The following is a 6,652-nucleotide window of genomic DNA, read 5'->3' as shown; positions in this document are numbered from 1 at the left end:
AACAGGAATACTACTTGCTTCCAGAAAGAAAATGTAGATACTTCATTTCAGAAACTTGTCTTCAAATCAGTTTTTCCAGTAGTGCAAATATCAAAGGAGCAATATCAAGCACAAGAATAAGCAGACATAAAGCAAGCCAGTGTAAGCTAAGCTGTTGTAAAGTTACACCAGATCCGAAGGGGCTACTGCTACTCTGCCAAAGCCTGGATCGCAGAAAACAAGCTTTTAAAATGCTGTCCTGTGTTGGGACATATAACAGAGCTGAATGGGTTTAGGATTCAGCCTAAGGCCCCGTCTGGTCACACCACACCCAGAATGCCCCTTTTGGGGGCTTAAACCATCCTTAGCACAACCAGATTCAGCCCAGCCAACTGCACTAGGCTGAGCAAGTTACAATGGTGTATTGGGGCTGAGTCAGGGTTGGGAATTTAGAATCAGAATTGTAGAATTGGAAGGGGCCACGATAATCATCTAGTCCAACTCCCTGCAAGGGAAGAATCTTTTGCCCAATTAACTGGGTAGCAACAGACACACACTTATAAAACTACAATTGGTAGCACCTTCTTATTTTCCCTCTTTTTTCTCACAGAGAATAAAAAATATATATTTCTAAGAGGTTGCCTACTATGACACATTTGCATCTGAAACATTCATATGAATTTATGCATCTTAGCTGATTTAAACTAAGATTTCTTGATGAGTCTAGACAAGGTTCATTTCAATGTTGGTCAGGAAGCTGAAATAAATTAAACTGAGTGGCCATTCTCACAGTTTTTAACTTGCTGGTGACCAATGAACATACTGATCACTATGCCGGAAAAAGTAATATGAAACCCCTACAATACCGAGGGAGGAAATCTGCCACTTATGCCATTTCTGCACTTATCTGTTTATGGTGCTCTCATCAATGAGGTTAATGCAATGGAGCAGGGAATGCTAAACGTTCAAAGTTGTGGGGGCCAAATAAGTATGGGCAAATCTGTCAATTTCAGTTTCTCTTTTTTCTCCAATATCCAGTTCACTTCTTCATTTGCCCATCAGTTGCAATTCTGTTCAAGTCCTAATGAAAATTCACCAGCAAATTTATCCTAATAGACATGTGTTTGCATGCAGATTTGCCTAATATTTACATTTTTACAAAGCAATTATCTCTTCATATAATACGTTTTCACCTATGTGCATTCTTATGCACAAGTTACCTTTCTATATGCATTTTTTGGTACACATTACTTGACTAGTGAAGTGCACTGCAAAATTTTTAAAAGTGCAAATTCCAAAGGCTGGTTACATTTTGATTCATTTACCATCTTGAAAAGTATGAATTAGGTTGGAGGAAGTGTAAATGCAAACTGCATCAGATTTCTAACCCATCCTACAGCCAAGCCATGTACCTGACCCCCACACCCTTAAGTTAGCCAGCTTGCCTCCAGCTTCAGTGGAGGAGCTGCCATATCACCGGTGTTGAAGAAAGATTCAACTGCCAGACCAATCACACCAAACAAATTATTAAAGCAGAAATTGTCTCTCATTTTCCTGAGCCCTGACCAGACACTGAAATTAGAATCAGGACGAAGATTCATTGCCAAACTGTTTTTAAGATTTGGGGAATTCATTGATAACCTATGCAATCTCCAAACCATTTTTAGAAGTGTGTGCCAAGAAGTTAGAAATGTACTTCATAAAGTTGGGTGTGGGCAGTGTGACATGTTTTAATTCTACAGGGGATGTGTGTGTGTAAAAGTAAGAGAGAAAGAGAGAGATAAGGTGAATAGGCAATTAATGATGCAATCCTATGCATTCCCATTCAGCAGTATGTCCCACTGAGTTTAGTGCAGCTTAGGTAAAGGTAAAGGGACCCCTGACCATTAGGTCCAGTCGTGGCTGACTGGGGTTGCGGCGCTCATCTCGCTTTATTGGCCGAGGGAGCCGGCGTATAGCTTCCGGGTCATGTGGCCGTTTACCTTCCCACCAGAGCGGTACCTATTTATCTACTTGCACTTTGACGTGCTTTCGAACTGCTAGGTTGGCAGGAGCGGGGACCGAGCAACGGGAGCTCACCAAGTCATGGGGATTCGAACCACCGACCTTCTAATCGGCAAGCCCTAGGCTCTGTTTAACCCACAGCGCCGCCCGCGTCCCAGTGCAGCTTAATTGCAAGCAATTGGGTACAGGATAGTCCTCTAAAAACAGTATTAAAATTAAGTGTGTGGGGGGGGGGTGAGACTTAAAAGAAAGTGCGATCTTCTTGCCTCCTCCCCTCCTCAGAAATATTTGAATGAAGCAGATATTGTGTCATTGAATTAGGCTAATTGAGCCACTTTTAGTGCTTCACTGTAGACGTTTGCTAAGCATAAAGGGATTGTGGCAATTTTCTTGTTAAATCTGAAGCTGTGCATCCCCCCCCCCATCTATTTAGATTGCTACAAAACCCTTCTCTTGCTACATGTTACCACCTAGTGGCACTTCCTAATTTTGCAGTTTGCAAGGATTTGGATTTTCTACTCATAAGCAAGGACTCACCCCTCAAAGTGCACCCTTAGCCCCCAAGTGGAAAGGGCAGAGCTCAGAAGCACTGATCATGGCCCCCATGGGTGGGTGGGGAAGGAATGAAGAAACCACACTCCTCCAGTCTTTTCACATTACTATATATAGGACATTATCTTAAGTTCTTTTTGGGGTGGGGGATATAGCTTACTTTTTAAAAACCCCTATCCTTTAAATATTTTTCCCCTACTAATCATCAGTTAAGTGCCAATGAAACACATTGTCTGAGTAATCACCCTTTATTAAAAAGGAGTACTTCAGCTCAGCTGCAAATTCATTTTTTTCCAAAAATTTTTTATTAGTTTTCACAATATTATAAACAAACAAACACACAAGACAAACAAACATAAATCATAGCCTTATTTAAAATTACACTTATTAACTTTGTTAAGTGACTTCCTCGCTTCCCCTTGGTTGAATTTCATTGCATGTCCTTTTAACGGTTTTCCAAATCCCAATTCTTATGAAATTTAACTTAAACATTAGCATCCTTAAATCTTCACCTTATGGAATTAAACATATAAATTCATCACTTAACATAAATAAAATCCTAAGCCAATTAAGTATCTGCAAGCTATTTTCCTTTAATTTAACTTAACAAATTTAACTAGATAATCATTAAATTTATTCCACTCTTCCTGATACTCCTCCTCCTTCTGGTCGCAGACTCTTCTGGTTAGGTCGGCTAGCAAATTGAAGCCCTTACATGGGACAAGCAAGAAATGGTAAAGGTTTCCCCAACCCTCCGGAGTGAATTTTAAAGGGGTGCCAGGGAAGAAGGTGGGGAGATTCCATTGCACACGTAAAAGTCCTTGCACTAGCACAGGGGTCAGCAGACTTTTTCAGCAGGGGGCCGGTCTACTGTCCCTCAGACCCTGTGGGGGGCCGGAATATATTTTGAAAAAAATATATATGAACACATTTCTATGCCCCCAAAATAACCCAGAGATGCATTTTAAATAAAAACATTCTACTCATGTAAAAACACGCTGATTCCCGGACCATCCGCGGGCCGGATTGAGAAGGCGATTGGACCAGATCCGGCCCCCGGGCCTTAGGTTGCCTACCCATGCACTAGCATAATGGTTTAGCTGGATCCTGTCCCATGTATTTTATTAACGATTAGCTTCCTGCTGACCTGAGATGTAGTGCTTTCCCAGGCAAGTAAAGGGATCCCTGGACGGTTAAGTCCAGTCAAAGGTGACTATGGGGTGCAGCACTCATCTTGCTTTTCAGGCCGAGGGAGCCGGCGTTTGTCCGCAGTTTTCCAGGTCATGTGGCCAACATGACTAAACCGCTACTGGCTCACGGAGGACTGTGATGAGTGCCAGGGTGCACGGAAACGCTGTTTACCTTCCCCACCGCAGCGGTAACCTATTTATCTACTTGCGCTGGCGTCCTTTTGAAATGCTAGGTTGGCAGGAGCTGGGACAGAGTAACAGGAGCTCACTCTGCTGTGCGGATTTGGACTGCCAGCCTTCCAATTGGCCCCGCCCTTTCCCAGCCAAGAGAGGAGGAAAGACCCATTAGTCAGGTGCTTTAAGTTTATAATTTCCCATTATATTTGGTGTATGAACTAATTTGTAAATGCTTTTGCTCAAACCAAAGATAGCTTAAGCCTAGAATTTATTATCAATTAAATGAGTGGCAGAATCTGAAATTGGTTTCTGTACGTTGCACACTTCAAACAGCTTCTAGAAGGCAGGTGGTGATTTCTTAAGTGCTGTGTTAAGGCACTTCTCCCTTCCTGCCCCACCCGATTTTGGGAGCATGCAAGGCAAAGAACTACTGTTGCTCGAGCACTTTCTCTGGATGCCCTGAGGGAGATCTGGAGTACAAAGGAAAGCATGTTTTGGGTTGCATCTCCCCAACTGTGGAACGCTCTCACCTCTGCTTGGCACAATCATTAGCATAGTTTCAGTGCTAAGTTAAAACCTTTCTTCCAGGCACTTTCTCCCAACCTATGAGTTGGCTGATGGCGTAATTGTTGGAAATGCTCTTGCTGCTAAAGTTCGTGTTCTTTTTCACAGCATTCTTTATGGGTTATTGAAATGGTGTAACATATTGTTTTGATTACATGCTATGCTCTTTTTTGGCTCTTAATCAGTTGCAAGTCACTTAAAGACTTTGTTGTGCTAGGTGACAAATAGTCAGCACCAGTGGACATCACCCAGACATTCCACGTGCTGACTGAAACAGTGTATTCTTGTATTATTTCAGGGATTTGTCCTCCTACTCGTGTTAAGTGGAAATCTTTATGTCAACAAACGAGGCAGTTGCATTACCTGATTTGCACCTGCTTCCAATTTTCTTCCCGCTCTTCTCCCACGTAATGTTCTGCTTCAGGTATGACACTGCTATTTATGAACGCAAGCAGCTGCCTTACAAATAAATCAGATTACCATTCTGTTTAGCTGAGTATTGTTTACACTGCCTGACAGTGACTCTCTGCAATTTAGGAGAGTGAACCATCTACAAGAGCAGCTGCACATAGAGCACATTGTCCAATCTGGAAGTTACCAAACTGTGGAACACTGTAGGCAAGATATCCCTGTCCAGGAAAAGTAGCAGCTGGTGAACCAGCCAAAGTTGGAAACCGACACCAGAGCTACCCAGGCCTCCTGGGACTCAAGAGACATAGATGGACTTAGGAGTAACATGCAACTAGGTAAACCTTGCCTTACAGGGCAGTGCAACCTTATCCAGCACAAGCTGTCTTTACTTCCCAGACACAAGGACCTCTAACACAGTGTCTACATCTTGTCTCAATTCAGTTTCAGTTGCTTCGCATCCAGTTCATTACCACTTCCAGGCAACAGTGAAGCACCTGAACTACTTCATCTGGTTAAGATGGAGGGAGAGCTTGACACCTCACTCCAAATCCCCTGATATTTGCCAAAAGCTTCACATATATTTTAAAGAGCATAGCAAACAAGAGCAACACGTGAGGAACCCCACAGGCTAACTCTCAAGGTACCATGCAATATTGCAACTTTTCAAAAGTGGCCTTAGCAGCACAGTTCCCTCAATTCCCAACCTCTGAACCCATTCAATTGTATCAAAAGCCACTGCGAGGTCAGGAAGAACCAACAAGGCTACACTCCTGCAACAAAGATCATCAGCCAGGGTGATCACAGGAGTTTTAGTGCTGTGTTCAGACCTTAAGCAAGACCAAAACTGATCTAGCACAGTGAGACATCAATGTGCTGCCTTTCAGGTGTTGTGACTTCCATCATCCCTGGCCGAGTTGACTAGAGCTCATGAGTGTAGTTCAAAACACCTGGAGGGCACCATGTTGGCCACCCCTAGTCTGGATATCCACTCCCTCCATGCACTCCTGTAGTTCGACCACCAGCACTCTCAAGCATCTTGTCCAAAGAGGAACATTTTTTTTTGTAGACAGTGGAGGTTGTCTGGAGTGTAGAAACAGACACATACCAACAGGCGATACTTAAGAAAAAAGAAGAGCAAGTAAAACAATGTATCACAATAGAATTGTACATACTCGGAATACAATTGGGTTCTCTGTGCTAGAATGGCAAGCCTTGTTTACAGAAAACTATGGGTACTGCACAACTGGAATAATTTTACTACTGTAATACAAGGGAGTGGCATTGTGATAGCTTATGAGATTAATCGCCTGGGCAGTTCCTGTGAAGCAAGCAGAAGGTTTGCAAACTGCGTGCATTGCTTGCAATTTCTGGGAAGGATTAACATTGAAAGCCCTGGGTGCCTGGAATGGATCTTAAATTCTTCTTAATTCTCTGTGGAATGTGCATATACATTAACCTTTAGAATCATCTATCTTTCTCTTCTGCTACAGAATTTGTGGAAGCAGATATAGATAATCCATTCATTATTTTTTGTTTGCCATGTGGATTCTGATTCAGATATAGCATTACAGCCAAATACTTACTTAAAATACAGCCGTACCTTAGAAGTCAAATGGAATCTGTGCCGGAAGTCTGTTCAACTTCCAAAACGTTCGAAAACCAAAGTGTTGCTTCTGATGGCTGCAGGAAGCTCCTGCAGCCAATCAGAAACTGCAGAAGCTCCGTTGGACGTTCGGGTTCCAAAGAACATTTGCAAACAGGAACTACTCACTTCC

Source organism: Podarcis tiliguerta (assembly GCF_965153285.1).
Source record: "Podarcis tiliguerta genome assembly, chromosome: 7".
NCBI classification, from domain to species: Eukaryota; Metazoa; Chordata; class Lepidosauria; order Squamata; family Lacertidae; genus Podarcis; species Podarcis tiliguerta.
Note: the sequence above shows the minus strand (reverse complement) of the source record.